The 20,727-nt window shown below is 45.2% G+C and overlaps 1 long non-coding RNA gene across 5 annotated transcripts in view; it reads right to left on the reverse strand.

The window, feature by feature from the left end:
* Positions 1 to 20,727, reverse strand: part of LOC133256767 (uncharacterized) — a 44,060-nt gene that overhangs the window by 21,475 nt on the left and 1,858 nt on the right. For 3 of the 5 annotated variants that reach the window (XR_009739294.1, XR_009739296.1, XR_009739298.1), the window contains 2 exons: positions 13,012 to 13,194; positions 6,497 to 9,793 (listed from right to left, as the gene is read on the reverse strand). This is a non-coding gene — a long non-coding RNA (uncharacterized LOC133256767). Of the gene's footprint in view, positions 1 to 6,496; positions 9,794 to 13,011; positions 13,195 to 20,727 lie in introns of those variants that run through there. The other 2 variants (XR_009739297.1, XR_009739295.1) reach the window with 1 other exon arrangement.

The raw sequence follows: 20,727 nt of genomic DNA on the forward strand, positions 1-20,727 counted from the left end.
TCCTGAAGCATTTCCGGTGTCCCTTCCCACATGACAGGGGTATAAAAGGACTGGGGGTCTGCAGGGGTGCACGGAAGATGTCCAGCCCCCACATAGTTGACTTTCCCTTCATCTTCTTTTCCCACCAGACTTTAAGCTCCCAGAGGACCAGGATACAGTCTATCCCCTGCTGGGTCCCAAGTGCCCACAAGTGCCCACACACAGTGGGCACTCAGAGAGTATTTACCGAATGACTGCAGAGAAGCAAAGAAGAAAACCACTCGCCCAGGACTTAACAGCAAGTAGGTAACAAGCAGCATTTTGTAAAAGGTAAAAATAGTCCTTAACAGGGTGTTTCCCTACGGTAAACCAGTTCTTACTTTGACCATTCTGCCCAGAGCAAAATACAGCCGACATATATAAGAAGAGAAATGGAAAAGCATAGACGAGTTGTTGAAAAGATTATATTTATGCTTTGCTTGGAGTGAAGAAAAGTTTGGGGGAAAGGGACCAAAGAATTTTAAATGGCCTTTTAAGAAAAATACAAGAAGTACGTCTTTCTCCTAACTTTCGGACCTGTGGTCTAGGAAGAAGGGGCCGGTTGCCAGGATTATTAAAGAAACTCTGTGTTGAGCAGTGGAAAGATGTCAGCTTGTGGGTTTCTCTGCCACGGGAGGTTTTGGAGCCCAACGTTGTCTGGATTTGATGACAGGTAATGACATTAACTAATTACAAAACTAATCGCATTTGGAGCAGTGGAAGCTGAGATCATGATAAGCATAATCAAATCCCTGACTTCGGGGCTTCAGGAATGGGAGGATAAGCTTTCTCCCTTTGCAAAGCTTGACCAGATGCTTTTCAGAGGCCTTTGTCTGAGTGTTCTGGAAGCTGCAGACACCAGTAAGGGTGGAAACCAGCATTCTGAACCACAGCACCCAGTGGTCTGCTTGGCATTGAGCAAGCACGGGGTCCCAACTGGCTAAAGATGAGCCTTGCCAACCCCCTGCCATCCGGAGCTCCGACAAGGTTTAATGCCTGGCCCTCCACTTCCTCTCTCTTCCCCCAAAAGCCTGAAGACCCATGCCTCCTGACCCCCATCACTGGTTGGGTCATCTTGGACAAATTCCAACTCATTGGACCCTCTGTTTCTTCCTCTACAAAGCAGAGATCGAAATATTTGTCCCACTTGCCTCAGCAAATTGACATGAGGATCCAGTGAAGTAGCATTTACTTTGCGTGTTATGGGCTTCCCTGGTGGCTCAGACGGTAAAGAACCCACCTGCGACACAGGAGACCCAGGTTCAGTCCCTGGGTTGGGAAGATCCGCTGGAGAAGGACATGGCAACCGACTCCAGTATTCTTGCCTGGGAAATCCCATGGACAGAGGAGCCTGGCAGGCTGCAGTCCACAGGGTGGCAAAGAGTCGGACACAATTGAGCAGCTAACAGTTTTCAGGACTGTTACTGGATGGAACTAGTGACCATGGCATTTCCATGGCCCAGCTCCAGGCTCTGCTGATTCCTTAAAGGGCTTGAGATGCTCTGAAGGAGGTCGGCCTTTTCTCTGTCCTCCTCCCAGGGAACCTGGGGAGGAAGAAGGAAGAAAGAAGGTGATGGAGGTGACTGACCGCTAGAAAGGTGTCCGGCTTCTTTATTTTAAGGATTCCCACTTTCCTGATAATTGGGGTCTTCATATCGAAGGTGTTTGGCCTGTAATTTGGCTCCTCCTGTCGTACTTTTTATATTTTATAGCAGTCTGCAGCAAGTGTAACAAGTGTTTCAACATGTGTTGAAAGTGTTCGTTGTTTGGTCGTGTCTGACTCTTTGTGACCCCATGGACTATAGCCCACCAGGCTCCTCTGTCCATGGGATTTCCCAGGCAAGAATACTGGAGTCGGTTGCCATGTCCTTCTCCAGCGGATCTTCCCAACCCAGGGACTGAACCTGGGTCTCCTGTGTCGAAGGTGGGTTCTTCACCGTCTGAGCCACCAGGGAAGCCCATAACACGCAAAGTAAATGCTACTTCACTGGATCCTCACGTCAATTTGCTGAGGCAAGTGGGACAAATATTTCGATCTCTGCCTTGTAGAGGAAGAAACAGAGGGTCCAATGAGTTGGAATTTGTCCATGATGGCCCAACCAGTGAGGGGGTTCAGGAGGCATGGGTCTTCTGGCTTTTAGGGGAAGAGAGAGGAAGTGGAGGACCAGGCACTTACCTTGCTGGAAAAAACTGTTAGTTGCTCAGTTGTGTCCGACTCTTTGTAACCTCGTAGACTGCAGCCTGCCAGGCTCTTCTGTCCATGGGATTCTCCAGGCAAGAATACCAGAGTGGGTTACCATTCCCTTCTCCACAGGATCGTCCCAACCCAGGGATCAAACCCAGGTCCCCTGCATTGCAGGCAGATTCTTTAGTGTCTGAACCACCAGGGAACCCAACATTCCTGAAGCCCCCATGTAAAACTTGAAATGAAATCCTATATGTCTGTCAGTCACTTGGAAAATGATCTATCCATTCTCTTATCAATTCATCCCCATCCCCACCAGTTAAAGCCATCCTCTGAGTTCAACTTCACTCTTCAGAAACCAAGCAATCACTTAAGAAAGGGGAAAACATTAAGAGATCCGGATTTCAATTAACTTGGCCATTGATTTTTGTGTAATTCTGGGGGAGGCATTATTCTTTGGGTAAGATGGGGGGAGGCAAAGAACTCAAAGATTAATGAAGGTTCTAATACGGGCAGTGCCAAGGGCTGGGATATCTGACATCGTGGTCCCCAGGCCCTGTTGAAAAGCAGAAATATTAGGAAATAGTCTGGAAGAGAGGCCTGCTGCTGACCTGCCCGTGACAGTGGTGGGTCTGCCGTTCACTGGGTGAGGAGGGCTTTCTTGTTACATTTTAATGTAATTCCTGTATTTGGTGTTTCACACAATTCCATCATTTTTTAGTTGGTCAAAAAGTATGTACTCATGTAACAATTTAATGTATTAATTTTTGACTGTTCTTCATATCATGTACCTCTCTAGTCAAAGTGATGTTATAAACATTCAGTGACAATGAATCAGTGTTAATCCTAAATCCTTGAGGGCTTCCCTGGTGGTCCAGTGTTTAGGAATCGGCCTGCCAATGCAGGGGGCATGGGTTTGATCCCTGGTCCGTGAACAACTAAGCGCTTGAGCCACAACTACTGAGCCTGTGCTCTAGAGCTGGGAGCCAGAAGTACCGAGCTAGCCCTGTAGAGGCCTCGAGCCACAGCTACTGAGCCTGGAAGCTGCAACTGCTGAGCATGTGTGCTTAGCTACTGAAGCCAGTGCACCCTGGAACCCGTGCTCCGCAACAAGAGAAGCCACTGCAGTGAGGAGCCCTCACACCCCAAGGAAGAGTAGCCCCTGCTCGCTGCAACCAGAGAAAAGCCAGAGCCACAGCAATGAAGAGCCAGTGCAGCCAAAACTAAAATAAATAAATAAATCTTTTAAAAATAAAAATAAATCCTTGATCCTCCACAACGTGCTTGAAAAGACAAACTTTCTGAGTTAAAAGCTCTAACATCTGTTAGGAAGAATTTTTCATGTGGGTTTGGAATCTTTAATTCCCCCCCCCCCCACTTTATGAACTGCATTGGCTTTTGACCTCCAGACATCTGACTGCAAATATCTTTTCTTGTATTCCCATAGTTCTAGACAATCATTTTTGGAAGACAATAAATGTATTCACTATAGATAAAGATAAATAACATATGTAGCCAAACTTGATTGTTTTAGCTGTAACTGTTTCATAACTGTCACATGCGTATCCATCCTAACAGGGGACACGAGGTTAGCACGCACACACACACACGTGCACGCACACACGTGCACACAGCACAGAAATGCCACAGAGGAAACCACTGATACAGATATAATTTTTAATGCGTTGTGTCACTGACTGTCTTCTGGAGGAAAGAGTCTCTGTGAAAATAGATTTAAAACAACAGGCAGTTTAATCAGATAAGTACACCACATCTATCTCTGTCCCCTGGAAATATGATTTCAGCATCATGCCTGGTGGGGAGCTCATTGAAAGACGTGTCTTCTGAGCAGTAGAGTGAAAGCAACTGTCATGAGAAGCCTTTCCAGGGTAAAGGGATCTGCTGGTGTGATGACTGTGGGGAGGAAGATGACGATCGCCTTCATCAATAGGTAAACTGTTGGAACTGAGCAAAGCAAATAAGGTGTAATTGCAAATGATACAGGCTTCCCAGGTGGCAAAAGTGGTAAAGTCGTGCCAGTGCAGGAGACATAAGAGACATGAGTGCAATCCCTGGGTCAGGAAGATCCCCTGGAGATGGAAATGACAACTCGCTCTAGTATTCTTGCCTAGAGAATCCTATGGACAGAGGAGCCCGGCGGGCTACAGTCTGTGGGGTCACAAAGAGTCAGACATGACTGAAGTGACTGAGCACACACGCACCCAGTGTCCCCTCAGGGAAGCGGTTGACCAATCAGAGGTGAGAACTGGCAGGTAAACTTTCTTCCTCCCCTTCCCTCTCCAGATCAGTCTCCCCTGAGACCTCATAGTTCATGCTGCCCTGCGGCTGCTGTGACAAGTTACCCCAAACTTGGCGGCTCACACAGCAGGCATGTATCCAATCAGCGTCACTGGCCCACACGGAGCTCTCAGCAGGGGCCGTACTCTCTCTGGAGACTGGAGGGGAGGGGCCCTTCCTTGCTTCTTTGAGCACCTGGTGAGGCCCACATCCCTTGCCTGGTGATCACTCCATCACTGCCATCTCTGCCTCGTGTTCACACTGCCTTCTTCTCTTCCGTGTATTAAATCTGCCTCTGTCTCTGCCTCTTATTAAAAGGACAGTTACAACTGGATTTAGGACCTATCCAGATAATCCAGAGCTTTCCAGGTCACACTAGAGGTAAAGAACCCTCCTGCCAATGCAGGAGACGCAGGTTCAATCCCTGGATCAGGAAGATCCCCTGGAGGAGTAAATGGCAACAGACTCCAGTATTCTTGCCTGGAGAATCCCATGGACAGAGGAGCCTGGCAGGCTGTAGTCCATGGGGTCGCTGAAGAGTCGGACATGACTGAGCAAGTACACAGATTATCCAAGGTAACTCTCCATCTCAAGATCCTTCATCACAGCCTATTCCTGGATCGAACCTCCACAGAACAGATAGCATATGAGCTTCTCCTCAAGCTCTCCTTTCTAAGGAACTCAAAACAATGCACATAAATCATCAAGAACTTTGCACACGGCAACGGGAGTTATAATGGTAGTAACAATAATAGTTTCCACCGTTTTCAATGAGATTTTACTTTTTTCAGGAGCATTGCTAAATCGCTTAAAAATAGGCTTAGACACTGTGGAAATGGAGGTCATCTATTTCGGTGGAATTTTACACTGTGTTGAAAGATTTATTCCCCCCTCTACAAAACATTTCCTGCGTGGTGACAATTTCTCAGTAGAATACCTGCTAAAAGATTAGAATTAGAAAAAGAAGGGTTTTCCCACAGCAAATGGAAGGGAATTCACTTCATGGCAGGGAAGTTAAATAAATTGGCTAATGCTCACCAATTTCTTAGAGAGGAAAAGTGTTATCTGTATCAATGTTAAATCCTGCAATGAATATGCTTTTTGTGCTGAAACAAATTACGTTTCTGAGAACAGCACCATCCTGGGTCCTAGGAATATTGGAGGAACTGCACAGCTTCAAGAGGGCAAGGGGAGAAGGGGGTGACAGAGGATGAGATGGTTGGATGGCATCACTGACTCCATGGACATGAGTTTGAGTGAGCTCCAGGAGACTGTGAAGGACAGGGAAGCCTGGTGTGCTGAAGTTCACGGGGTTGCAAAGAGTTGGACACAACTGAGCGGCTGAACAACAACAGCATGGTTTAAATGCTGAATTGCAGGATCAGATGCCCCTCCTCCAAATTCAGACAGCAGGAGTGTGAGTTACTGATGTGGGAGAAAGAGGAGAATAAGAAGGATTTTCTACTGTACTTCCCAGAGGTCTGTGCAGTTGACAGCTGTACCATGAAAGATTCTGGAGGGTTCACTTTGTTTTATTTTTATGAGGCAACTTTATTTGCACCATTGTTTCAGAGAATCATGTGACTTTTAGGTGCAAGCCTACATGAAGAGCATAAGTAGCCAACAGAATTGACTATAACTATCAGGGAAAATACTGGCAAATCTCCTACTGGGACACAACACATTCCGTATTACAGTTCAGGCTGCTTCCTCCTCGCACATTTGATAATCATCACGTCAAAAGTTACAAGACACATTACTGAAGGACTACAATGTGACTGAAGACGGTATGGGACAGTAAAGCCAAGTAAGTCCATATCTGGCCTATTTAATATACATCATCTAAATGAATGATTCACGTTTGAAAATGTCTCTGATAGGGATTCCCTGGGACTTCATGTACAAAATCGTAACTTTCAAATTTTCCAAACCTAGATTGTCCCCATCCTGTAGCTGTTGGTGAAATCTGCTAGCAATATTTCATCTCTTTTCCTCTTTTCTTTCTTGATATGTAAACACACGTATGCACATGTATACACACACACACAGTCACACATACTCACATGTGCACAGGTATATACATGCACACCTACATGCAAACATACGTATACATGCATCCACATGTGCGGGTATACACACATGTACACGTACATGCGTGCTTACATGCACGTGTGACGTATGTTATGTGCCCATATACACGCACAACCCAAAACAATGTCTCCAGCAACACGCTGTTGAGTGACAGGACTACTCTCCCTTCCCCACCCCATTTCTCTCTTTATATCACAGATAAGGACCAAGCCCTTGGGCAGCTCAGGAGAAACTGTGAGGGAATCTACTTCTGGAGGACTCCAGCCCAGGAGTCCGAGAACAAAACCATCCTACGAGTCTTCCACCTCTTCTTTAAATAATCATCACTCTCCCTGAAAAATTCAGCGCCTTTTCCAGTTAAAAGCAGATGAATAAATATTGCTGAATAGTGAAGAAAAGACAGAAGAGAGAGAGGGAGGGAAAGAGCAAGAGACAAACTAACTGAAGAACTGAACACGCCTGAAACCGTGGCCAGAAGTATGACGCACAGAGGCACATGGAGCCCTGGAAAGCAGTGTTTAAAACCAGCAAACAGCTTATGGTGCTTCCACCTGCTTCAGTTCAGTTCAGTTGAGTCAGTCGTGTCCGACTCTGCAACCCAGACTGCAGCACGTCAGGCCTCCCTGTCCATCACCAACTCCCGGAGCTCACTCAAACTCATGTCCATTGAGACGGTGATACCATCCAGCCATCTCATCCTCTGTCGTCCCCTTCTCCTCCTGCCCCCAGTCCCTTCCAGCATCAGAGTCTTTTCCAATGAGTCAACACTTTGCATGAGGTGGCCAAAGTACTGGAGTCTCAGCTTTAGCATCATTCCTTCCAAAAATTCCCCGGGCTGATCTCCTTCAGAATGTACTGGTTGGATCTCCTTGCAGTCCAAGGGACTCTCAAGAGTCTTCTCCAACACCATATTTCAAAAGCATCAGTTCTTCGGCACTCAGCTTTCTTCACAGTCCAACTCTCACATCCATATATGACCACTGGAAAAATCATGGCCTTGACTAGACGGACCTTTGTTGGCAAAGTAATGTCTCTGCTTTTGAATATGCTATCTAGGTTGGTCATAACTTTCCTTCCAAGGAGTAAGCTTGCTGCTGCTGCTGCTGCAAAGTCACTTCAGTCATGTCCGACTCTGTGCAACCCCATAGACGGCAGCCCACTAGGCTCCTCTGTCCCTGGGATTCTCCAGGCAAGAACACTGGAGTGGGCTGCCATTTCCTTCTCCAATGCATGAAAGTGAAAAGTGAAAGTGAAGTCGCTCAGTCGTGCCTGACTCTTAGTGACCCCATGGACTGGGGCCCACCAGGCTCCTCTGTACATGGGATTTTCCAGGCAAGAGTATTGGAATGGGGTGCCATGGAGTAAGCTTACTAGATCTTAACTAAACTGATTCTCATTTCTTCACATGGCAAATAGAGATAACACTTATTCACTGCTTTCATACATAGTATCTATGCCACATAGTATAAGATACTTTTATACATAGTATCTTATGACTGAGAAAACATTTGACCCTCTGCTGTACTTGAGTTCTCCACTTGACTCACCCAACCACCCACTGGTGGCAGAGGGGCCCATCTTTTGGCCCTGCAGCAGAAGTCCACAGGATGACCCTAGGTGTTTTTTTTTTTAATTGAAGGTGATCATAGGTCTTGATGGACTTCCTTGGTGGCTCAGACTGTAAAGAATCCACCTGCAGGGTTTCCTGGTGGCTTAGTGGTAAAGAATCCGCTTGCAATGCAGGAGACATGGGTTCAATACCTGAGTCAGAAAGATCTTCTGGAGCAGCATCCACCTGTAGTGTGCGAGATCTGAGTTCAATCCCTGGGTTGGGAAGATCCCCTAGAGGAGGGCATGGCAACCCACTCCAGTATTCTTGTCTGGAGAATCCCCATGGACAGAGAGGCCTGGAGGGCTACAGTTCATGGGGTCACAAAGAGTCAGACATGACTGAGCAACTAAGCACAGCACATAGGTCTTGATGGAGGAGAAAATGGCAACCGACTCCAGCATTCTTGCCTGGAGAATCCCACAGACAGAGGAGTCTGGCAGGCTACCGTCCATGGGGTTGCAAAGAGTCAGACATGACTGAGCCAGTAAGCACACATGCACACATAGGTCTTGAATTAGCTAATAAAGGTGCACTCTAAGTCATTAACACCTCCTCCTCCAGGCAGCAGACAAAGGAAGAGCCCAGCCATGATTCACCACCTGCCACCAAGACAATCGCAGCAGAACCTTTTCTCAAACCATGACTTCTTGCACTGCATCCTTCTCACTTCCTGCTACCAATGCACCTGTACTGATTACCGGGGACAAAAACACATCACCAAAGGTCCTCAGTGTCTCACCAAAGGAAGACCACTATTCACATTCCTATAAACACATTTCTCAACCTGGAGTAGACTTTCAGCAGGTGCTCAGTGGATCAGGTGGAGTAAGTATATCAAGAGTCAGCAAACTTTTTCTGCAAAGAACCAGATAGCAAATCTTTGAGGTTTTGTAGACAATGTGGTCTTTATCAACACTGTTTCACGTTGTGTCCAAAAGCAGCTGTAGACAACACATCCACAAATGGCTGTGGCCATGGCGATCCCATAAATCTTAACTTACAAAAGGAGGCAACAGAGACTTCCCTGGTAGTCCAGTGGTTAAGAATCTGCCTGCCAGTGCAGGTGACCCCTGGTCCAGGAAATAAGATCCCACATGCCATGGAGCAACTAAGCCCATGTGCCCTGACTCCAGAGCTCACCGTCTAGAGTCTTTGAGCTGCAACGACTGAGGCTATGCACCACAGTTATTGAAGCCCGCACGCCATAGAGCCCGTGCTCTGTGGCAAGGGAAGCCACCAGATGAGAAGCCCATGCACCACAAATAGAGAGTAGCCCGCAACTAGAGAAAAGCCTGTGTAGCAACAAAGACCCAGTGCAGCCAAAAATAAATTAATAAATAAAAAAAATTTTTTTAAAGAGACAACAGGTCAGAGGTAGCCTGTGGGCCTTTGCCAAAACCCCAGGACTTACATCAACTTTGGGGAAAGTGTTGATGTCAAAAACATCATTTTAAGTCTTCCTTTTAGAGGCCGGTCCTGCCAGTTCTGAACAGTACATCCAGGCACTTCTGTCCCTCTTCCCATAATCCTCTTGTGAACACCCACTGGCTTCAGAGACATGGGGCTTTCACCCTTCACACACAGTTATTCTGGAAGACAAAACAGGGGCAGAAATTAAAACCAGAGACCAGGTCTTTGTACCCTGCCCAGCACATCAAGTGCCCCTCTTCAAATTGTCCTGGGTGAGCTGTGTACCTAACGAAGAAAATAGAACTATTCTTTCAGTTAATCGTCTTTTAGCAAGGGGGTGGTGGGGTGTGGGGGGGAGCGCAAATTAACTAAAGGCTCTTCTAAAATGCCAGCTGAAAAGGGAAAATGCTCCTTGGCACTAGGTAATCTTTTTCATGTGAAGTTACACGATCACTTCTCATTCTGTCTCTTAAGCACCGCGTGGCACCCATCCATGTATTAGGCTAATAACTGCACGAATCTAGTTAAAAAGAAGCAAGCAATTATTTTAATTAGAGGAGAACAAAAATAACACTCCTGGATTCTGGTTTAAGGGACAAGAAGGAAGTCGTCAGGGTTCAAAAAGATCCCACAAAATATTTTTGTGAAAGGAAAAATAATTAAGGCCAAATTTAGAATGGACTGGCAATACGTGGGCCAAATAAAATGAATGGCACCACTGTGCAGCTAAAACCCATTCATAGAGACGAGCCCCAGAAAGTCCATTTCTGTGATACCATTTGGAGGGTGTAGCCAATTTCACAAAGTGAAAGTTCGCGTCTAGCGGGGACTTCAGCAACCCTTGCGAACCTCTTACACGATCTCTTACAGAGTTTCTGTGTAAACTCTTTTATTAATAAGAGAAAGGGGGAAGCATCTCGGTCAGATGCCTTTTAAGCAGGATTTTTTTTCTTTAAAATTCTTAGAGTAAATGGTTTTAATTTGTTACTCTGGAAAAATCTGTATAGGAAATCCTTGCTACTAATCCATTCTACAGAAAGCGGATGCCATCAGAAGAGAGTTTCCACTATTTGAGTTGAATTTAGTCAAAGAGGAAGAGATTGCATCAGCGGATTTTCCATCGCCTGGGCCTTCTTGCCTCCCTTCTGGGCATGGCATTTGGGCCATCCTAGTCCATCTCAGGCTTCCAAAAAGATGAAATAAGGGAATTCCCTGGTGGGCCAGGAGTTAAGAATCTGCCTTGCAATTCAGGGAACATGGGTTCGATGCTTGGTCGGGGAACTAAGATCCCACATGCCTTGGAGCAACTAAGCCCGTGCACTGCAATAGAAAGTTCGTGTGCCTCAACAAAAGATTCTAGTAAGGTGGATGAACATAGAGCCTATTATACAGAGTGAAGTCAGTCAGAGAAAAACAGATATGGTATACTAACGCACAGATATGGAATCTAGAAAGATAATTCAGCCTATTATACAGAGCAAGATATCAGAAAGAGAAAAACAAATAGTGTATATGAACACATATATACGTAATTTGGAAAGATAGTACTGATGAACCCATTTTCAGGGCAGCAAGTGAGACACAGACATAGAGAACAGACTGTGGACACGGTGGGGAGGAGAGGGTGGGACCAAATGGGAGAGCAGCCCTGACATACGCACACAGAGCCAGTGGGACGCTGCTGTACAGCGTAGGGAGCTCAGGCTGGCACTCTGTGATGACCTAGAGGGGCGGGATGGGGGAGGTAATGGGAAGCTTTTAGAGGGAGGGGAGGTGTGTATACCTATGGCTGATTCATATCAATATATAGCAGAAGCCACCACAATAATGTAAAGCAATTATCCTCCAGTTAAAAATAAATACATTTTTAGAAAGATCCCATATGATGCAAGGAAGATCCTGAGTGCTGCAACCAGGACCCAAGACAGCCAAATAAATAAAGGACTAAAGTTGAAATGAAATACAAACCAGTCCCCTAGTCAGCGTTGTCCCTTCTGTTTGAATTTATACGTGTTTACTGAACACCTGCTCTCCACCAGGCTGAGCCCTGGACCCTGCCTGCAAAGAGCTCAGCATCTCATCACAGAGATGAGGCCCCGGCCAGGAGACCACACAGTCCCAGCTGGGAGGGCTCAAGGGTTCTGGTCTGAGCTGATGGTTAAACAGTGGGTTGTCCAGGAGGAAGCCATGGACAGCCCATGCCTGGTGGGAGGAGCAACACACACAAAGGTTGGTACAAAAAGGCCCCGCGTACACACTGAGAACCAAGGGCAGCTGGAGATGCTGCAGGGGAGGGGGCAGGCTGGCGAGGACGCAGAGCCCGGCCAGAGGGGTTCCGGGTGCGTGGTCACAAGCCTGCACGCCACCTCGCAAAGCCACCAAGGAGCTCTCTATGAGGGCTGAGGCGGCCAGCTTTCTATGCTGCTTTTTGGCTGTGCTGAATCTTCAGTGCTGCCCGGGCTTTTTTCTCTAGGTGTGATGAGCAGAGGCTGCCCTTCAGCTGCAGGGCTTGGGCTTCTCATTGCAGTGGCTTCTCTTGTCAGGTGCACAGGCTCAATGGCTGTGGTGCATGGACTTAGTTGTTCCGCGGCACGTGGGATCTTCCTGGACCAGGGATTGAATCCATGTCTCCTGCTTCGGCAGGTGTATTCTTTACCACTGAGCCACCAGGGAAGACCCACCAGCTTTCCATTTTGGAGTGAGCACTTGGATGTCTGAGAAGAGGATGAAACGAAGACTGGGGGTACTAGAAATGCCATAGCCCAGAGGACCACAGCAAGTAGGTGTGGAGAGATGGGTGAGCTATGAGATGCACAGTGCTGAAGGAGATTAAAAAGAACAGGTCTGTGGAGCAGCGATCAAAAGGTCAAAAGGAGGAGATGAAATTGGTTTTGAAGATTCTCACTGGGATCAGGTATTTATCTGAATGCTTGCCCTGTCCAGAAAGTTGTTATCTCACAGGTTCCTCTTCAAATCCAAGATGGACCTTGACAATGGGCCCAGGATTGAGACGCAGTGACAAAGATCAGCCTTGAGCATGTATGTTTACTGCCAAGTGCCATGGGAGAGCTCCTAGAAAACAGTCTAACTCCTATTGACCTTCCCATGGGCTTCCCAGATGGCTCATCAGTAAAGAATCCACCTGTAATGCAGAAGACACAGGATAGGTTGGGAAGATCCCCTGGAGGAGGGCATGACAACCCACTCCAGTACGCTTGCCTGGGAAATCCCATGGACAGAGGAGCCTTTTGAGCTACAGTCCATGGTGTCCCAAAAAGTTGGACAAGACTGAACATGCACACAGATGCAAAACTCACACGAAACCAGTTTTCTGCCTGAAGTCTAATTCAAAATATACAGAAACCTAGAATGAAATATGATTGTGATGAATACTTACTGTGATGGTTGGTATGATGGGTTAACTTGATGGGGCTAAAGGAGGCCCAGAGAGCTGGTGAAATGTATTTCGGGGTGTGTCTGTTGAGGGTGTTTCTGGAGAAGCCTGGCCTTCAAATGGGCGGATGGAGTTAAAAGGACCACCCTCAATGTTGCAGTGAGAAGCATCCCATCTGCTGAACGTCTGTACCAAATAGAAAGACAGAGGAAGGGTGAGTTTTCTCTCTGCTTCCCCTGGGACACCCATCTTCTCCCGCCCTTGGACGTGGGAGCTCCCAGTGCTTGGGCCTTCAGAGTCCAACCAGGTGTGTGCTCATGCGGTCACTTCAGTCACGTCCACCTCTCTGCAACCCTATGCATAGCACAAGTGTATTCCATTATCTTGTAATAACTTTTAATGGAGTATAATCTATAAAAATACTGAATCACCGTGCTGTATACCTGAAACCAATATAATACTGTAAATCAACTCCACTTCAATTTAAAAAGAATCCAACCATGACTTATACCACTGCCCACCCCCCAGCCCTCAACCCCCCAGTAGTCAGGCCTTCAGATTTGGACAGGGTTACACCATTAGCTTTCCTGGCTCCCAGTTTGCTGATAGCAGATCAAGCGACTTCTTGGCTTCTGTAACTGTGCTAGCCAATTCCTATAGTAGGTCTGCTCTTATATGTGTGTATGTATATATATATATATATATATATATATATATGCATATATTCAATTGGTAGGTTTCTCTGGAGAAACCTGAGTAGCATACTCAGGACAGGTGTTAGTTGCTCAGTCATGTCTGAATCTTTGTGACCCCATGGACTGTATCCTGCCAGACTCCTCTGTCCATGGGATTCTCCAGGCAAGAGTACTGAAGTGGGTAGCCATTTCCTTCTCCAGGAGATCTTCCTGACCCAGGACTGATGCTAGGACAAACTACATACAATCACTATATTAGATTAGGAGGAAATGGAAACCCACTCCAGTGTTCTTGCCTGGGAAATCCCATGGACAGAGGAGCCTGGGGGGGCTACAGTCCATGGTGTTGTAAAGAGTCAGCCATAAATGAACACACACACATGCATTCATGTTTTAAATTTTTAGAGAATGTAATGAGAACACTTCTCAATTTGTTTCATGAGCCAGCTAAATCATGATAACATACCTGGCAGGGATATTACACTAAAAAAAAAACTACAGGTAAATTTCTTTTATACATATTGTAAAATTATCAAAACATGTGGTAATACATAAAATAAATATCATAACAAAATTCAGTTTAGTCCAGAAATGCAAGGCTGGTTTGACATTCAAAAACTTCTTGCACAGTTCATCACATTAACAAAATAAAGGGGAAAATCATATGATCAGCCTATAAACAAGTAAGCACTTAATTTATGGCAAAAATGTTTCAGAGTACTAGAGAAAGGAAGTAAGTGGATATGATGGAGGAATAAACAGACTTGATCCTAACATCACACCATATATGAAAGTCAATACCATGTAGATTACAGATCTAAATGAGAAAGGTGAAATTATTGATATAAAGTTTCCAGAAGATAATACAAAAGAATATTTTCATGACCATCAGGAAAGCAAAGCTTTCTTAAATAGGACATAGGAAGCATTAACTATAAAGGAAAATATTGGTAAGTTAAAGTACAATAAAATTAAAATCTTCTAGTCATCCAAAGACACCATAAAGTGAGTGAAAAGTCAATATATACCTCAGGGTAGTATAAGATATTTTCAATATACATAAACAAAAAAGGATCATATTCACAATATAAGTATCTCAGTAAGATACTTAAAAATCTGAAAGAAAAGATGAACAATACATCAGGAAAATCAGCAAGACATTTGCAAAAACCCATTCTCAAGATACCCAAATAGCCAGGGTACTTGAAAAGATGTTCAACTTATTAGTAAATCTGATAAATCAAGTTAAAACCACAATGAAATCAACTAGGTACCACCAGAGAGCCCCAAATCAAAAAGACTAAGAACCAGATATGAACAAGGAAGTAGGGCGGCATAACTCTCCCACTTGCTGGTGGGAGTAGAAACTGACAAAGTTCTCTGGTCTACACACACAACACAAATGCATGCACACAAAGACATCCACAAGAAGGCCCACAGCAGCCCCTCGGAATTAGCCTAGATCTGAAACAACCCAAACACGGATCAGGAGGAAAATGATGGGTGAACTATGCGTTGTAACTGTTGGAACGGAAGGAAATACAACAGGGGAAAAATACTATAATTATACCCAACAACATAGACACAGCTCACAAACTTGATGTTGAAAGGATAAAAGCCAGACACAAAAGAACAGATACCATATGATTGCATTTATAGAGTGTTACTCAAGAAACAGGTGGCTCAGATGGTAAAGCGTCTGCCCACAATGCCGGAAACCCGGGTTCAACCCCTGGGTCGGGAAGATCTCCTTGAGAAGGATATGGCAACCCACTCCAGTATTCTTGCCTGGAAAATCCCATGGATGGTGGAATCTGGTAGGCTACAGTCCATGGGGTCTCAAAGAGTCAGACACGACTGAGCGACTTCACTCACTCGCTCAAGAAAAGAGAAAAAAACAACCTATGGGACTAGAGGTTAGGATGGTGGCTATCTCTGAGGAGGAAGAAGGGACACCGTCACCAGGGCCATTGGGGACAATGGTTGGTTCTTTTTCTTACCTGGGGATGGTTACTGGGATGCATTCCCACCAGGATCATCCATGGAGTCACGTATTTCTGCTTTTTGCAGCTTCCATATGTGGAACCTCAATAAAGAATCCCCAAAATTTTCAAGTGTTGATTTCTTCAGTGAAGCACATGGAGGGACTAATACAGAAAATAGTGTAGAAGATCTTTTTTAAAACCAACCTTGGGACATTCTTGGTGGTGGTCCAATGGCTAAGACTTCATGCTCCCAAGGCAAGGGACCTGCGTTTGATCCATGGTCAGGAAACCCATGGATCCCACACACCAAAACTAAGATTTCACATGATACAACTAAAAATCTCACATGCCCCAGTGAAGCTCGAAGATCCTGAGGGCCACAACTTAGACCTGACACAGCCAAATAAATAAATAATTTTTTTTTTAAATAGTAGTCTGCAGTTACCTGGGTTCACTGACCTAGAACCAGACATCCTAGAAAGTGAAGTCAAGTGGGCCTTAGAAAGCATCACTACGAACAAAGCTAGTGGAGGTGATGGAATTCCACTTGAGCTATTCCAAATCCTGAAAGATGATGCTGTGAAAGTGTTGCACTCAATATGCCAGCAAATTTGGAAAACTCAGCAGTGGCCACAGGACTGGAAAAGGTCCGTTTTCATTCCAATCCCAAAGAAAGGCAATGCCAAAGAATGCTCAAACTACCACACAATTGCACTCATCTCACACACTAGTAAAGTAATGCTCAAAATTCTCCAAGCCAGGCTTCAGCAATATGTGAACCGTGAACTTCCTGATGTTCAAGCTGGTTTTAGAAAAGGCAGAGGAACCAGAGATCAAATTGCCAACATCCGCTGGATCATGGAAAAAGCAAGAGTTCCAGAAAAACATCTATTTCTGCTTTGTTGACTATGCCAAAGCCTTTGACTGTGTGGATCACAATAAACTGTGGAAAATTCTTCAAGAGATGGGAATACCAGACCACCTGATCTGTTTCTTGAGAAATGTGTATGCAGGTCAGGAAGCAACAGTTAGAACTGGACATGGAACAGCAGACTGGTTCCAAATAGGAAAAGGAGTTCGTCAAGACTGTATATTGTCACCCTGCTTATTTAACTTATATGCAGAGTACATCATGAGAAACGCTGGACTGGAAGAAGCACAAGCTGGAATCAAGATTGCCAGGAGAAATATCAATAACCTCAGATATGCAGATGACACCACCCTTATGGCAGAAAGTGAAGAGGAACTAAAAGGCCTCTTGATGAAAGTGAAAGTGGAGAGTGAAAAAGTTGGCTTAAAGCTCAACATTCAGAAAACGAAGATCATGGCATCTGGTCCCATCACTTCATGGGAAATAGATGGGGAAACAGTGGAAACAGTGGCAGACTTTATTTTTCTGGGCTCCAAAATCACTGCAGATGGTGACTGTAGCCATGAAATTAAAAGACGCTTATTCCTTGGAAGGAGAGTTATGACCAACCTAGATGGCATATTCAAAAGCAGAGACATTACTTTGCCAACAAAGATTCGTCTAGTCAAGGCTATGGTTTTTCCTGTGGTCATGTATGGATGTGAGAGTTGGACTGTGAAGAAGGCTGGGTGCCAAAGAATTGATGCTTTTGAACTGTGGTGTTGGAGAAGACTCTTGAGAGTCCCTTGGACTGCAAGGAGATCCAACCAGTCCATTCTGAAGGAGATCAGCCCTGGGTGTTCTTTGGAAGGAATGATGCTGAAGCTGAAACTCCAGTACTTTGGCCACTTCATGCAAAGAGTTGACTCATTGGAAAAGACTCTGATGCTGGGAGGGATTGGGGGCAGGAGGAGAAGGGGACGACAGAGGATGAGATGGCCGGATGGCATCACTGACTCTGTGGACGGGAGTCTGGGTGAACTCCGGGAGTTGGTGATGGACAGGGAGGCCTGGCGTGCTGCGATTCATGGGGTCGCAAAGAGTCGGACACGACTGAGCGACTGAACTGAATCTAGGTTCAATGTGCCCTCCTGATGTTGGTTCCAGAGCGGAAAGTGGAAAGGACCACACATACACACCTATGACTATAGGTCAGCTGGATCGGGAAAAGTGAATGCCTTTCCCTGAGGAACCATGAATAAAACTCGGACCCTCTGCAGTTGAGCAAAGAGGTGAGGAATGTATGAGGGAAAAAAAAAATGAAAGAGCCGTTGTATGAAATTATGTCAACAATGAAGGACCTGGAGGAGACGCTTGTATTTCCAGCCTTATTATGTAAAGCGGGATTAAAAGGTAACAAATTGAGGCTGTCTAGGAGGAAATACTTTCTTACGAAATGGATAATTAACCTCTAGCCAATGGTTTAGTAAAATCCAACTCCTCCCTTAAAAAAAAAAAAAAGATTAGCTATTTATAGCAGCTGAAACAGCATCCACAGTTACACTGACTGCTATTATATTACAAAGACACCTCTGCTTCCAGGCAAAAAAAAAAAACTGATAGCCAGCTGGGGTCAGGAAGGAAATTTTCCCTTTGGTGTGGGATTTCACAGCTCCGTTATCTAGTAGTGAACCATCCAGGCACTGCCTGGCGTTTGCACCTCCGTTTGGACACCTGGCTCTTCCATCCAGGGAGCTGCACTCAAACAAGCCATTGTTTTCCTCCTGGATGGCACACCTGTAGCCTTGTATTTAGGCCACACCTTGTGTTTCCAAAAGGTAAACACGAGGAATATAATCAAAATTGGTCCTAACACGACTGTTTTTACATCAACAGTCTATAAATATATGGGAGAACTCAATATACGTGTGAAATAAACAGAGCAGGTATGCCTACACGGAGGTAATTCAAAAGACGGCTCTGTAATTTAGCAGCCTGGATCTCAATTGTTGTATTTTTCGGCATGAAAAACACAGATATTATTCATCAAAGTGATTGTCCTGCGCACTTGTATACCTTATATAATTTATTTTTTCGGGGCTTTTTACTTCAAAGAAATCACTCGCTAATGACATTTCAGACTTTAGAAATTTTTCTGATAGCACACTGCTATTCCCTCAGGGGCAGAATTGTGAATAAGTGGATTTTTTAAAGATCATTAACAGATATTACAAACCAATTCAAACGGAGCATTTTCCTTGCAAATTACCTTTAACTTTTAAAGCCATTGGAAAAAAAGAAAAAGGAAAAAAGACAGTGAGTGATTTAATTTACTTAGCCTGTCTACAAATCACAGCTTTGCACTCCATCGGCGATTGCATTTTTCAACCAAAAAACATCTCTAACTATCTCTAATAGAGATATTTTTCTAAATGATCACACTCAATGAGTGATATTTCAAAAGATAGTGATGTTTAGTTTTTCGTTTTTTGTGTTTTTTTTTTTTTTATCACTGAGCAAGTTGCCCTGGAATTGAGAATGTTTATTTTATTGATATGCTTGAAGCCAAACCAGTCAGCCCTGCACTGCCTGTATCTGTTGCTTAATTAAAACTCGCAGGTAATTAGCAGGTTTATCATTTCTGAGCAAATGGATGGAGAAGCTTTGGTGGTAGATTGTGGAGTTTTTGAGGTAAGGAGGGGCTCTTTTATTTAATGATCAAACTGTCGTTTCCTGGCTAAAGAGCTAATATTTGGGGTGAGAAGCACCTTTATTCCCCACGTACATCAGGCCTAGATTCCTATTTGCATCAGCACCCCGTTGTGTATGTTTTCTATTCAAAGAGCCCCTGTGGACTTCAAAGTGAGTTGCCTTCGAGGCCAGGCTACATGGGAGTCCTGAACGGGGTCGGATCAGGCCCAGAGCCGGGAGAAACCATGCCAAGACCAGCGCGCGCTGGAGCCCCCAAACCATGTCACAAAATTAAAGGGTGTCCCCTGCCTAGGCCACCCCACAGTGCATGTGGGAAATGTCCCCAGGCTTGCCAAGCGCTGCGCTGGCTTCTCAGGCTACTCCTTATAAATATTTGATGAGTGGCACTCCATTTGTAAGGAACTATGTTAATAAGAATATTCTTTGAAATCGGAGTCCAACGTAGGCTTTAAAAGGGGTCATTGTTTGAAGGACTACAGGTTTCCCCTTTTTCCTTTTTAAAGTGCAAAGTCAACTTACCAAGAGTCAAACAAAAGGATCTGGTGTCCTTTTGGATGGTCCTTCAACCAAAAATGGGTAGGATTCTACACTGAAGGAAGTTCTATTTTTGGAAGGGTTTATTAAATTATTGAGGGTGTGTGTGCTTAGTCGCTCAGTCATGTCCCACTCTTTGCGACCCCATGGATTGTAATCTGCCAGGCTCTTCTGTCCGTGTGAATCTCCAGGAAAGAATACTGGAGTGGGTTGCCATTTCCTCCTCCAGGGGATCTTCCTGACCTGGGCAGGGGCAAGGAGGTGGGTGGGGATTGAACCCTGGTCTCCTGCATTACAGGTGGATTCTTTATCATCTGAGCCACTAGGGAAGCCCTAAATTATTGAGAGGACTTCCCTTGTAGCTCAGTCGGTAAAGAATCTGCCTGCAGTGCAGGAGACCCAGGTTCGATCCTTGGGTTGGGAAGATCCCCTGGAGAAGGAAATGGCAACCCACTCCAGTATCCTTGCCTGGAAAATCTCATGGACAGAGGAGCCTGCTGGGCTGCACTCCATGGGGTCACAAAGAGTCAGGCACAACTGATCGACTAACACTTACTTACTTACTTACTTACTTACAGGAATAAAAATGCTAATATTTCTTGAATGTTTCTTGGGTGCCAGATATTTTCATTCTCTTCTTTTCATCCTCACCAAAATATTATGCAGTAGAAGGTAAAGAATCCAAGAATCCGCCTGCAATGCAGGAGACCCGGGTTTGATCCCTAGTTTGGAAAGATGCCCTGGAGAAGGAAATGGCAACCCACTCCAGTATTCTTGCCTGGGAAATCCCATGGACAGAGGAGCCTGGGGGGCTACAGTCTATGGGGTCTCAAGAGTCGGACACAACTGAGCACCTAAACGACCACCAGGAAAGTTCCCTGGAACAGAGATACACGTTCCTGGGCCCTCACACGGGGGTGTGGCCTCACCAAGCCTTTCGTCT

Source organism: Bos javanicus, chromosome 11 (assembly GCF_032452875.1).
Source record: "Bos javanicus breed banteng chromosome 11, ARS-OSU_banteng_1.0, whole genome shotgun sequence".
Classification (NCBI taxonomy): Eukaryota; Metazoa; Chordata; class Mammalia; order Artiodactyla; family Bovidae; genus Bos; species Bos javanicus.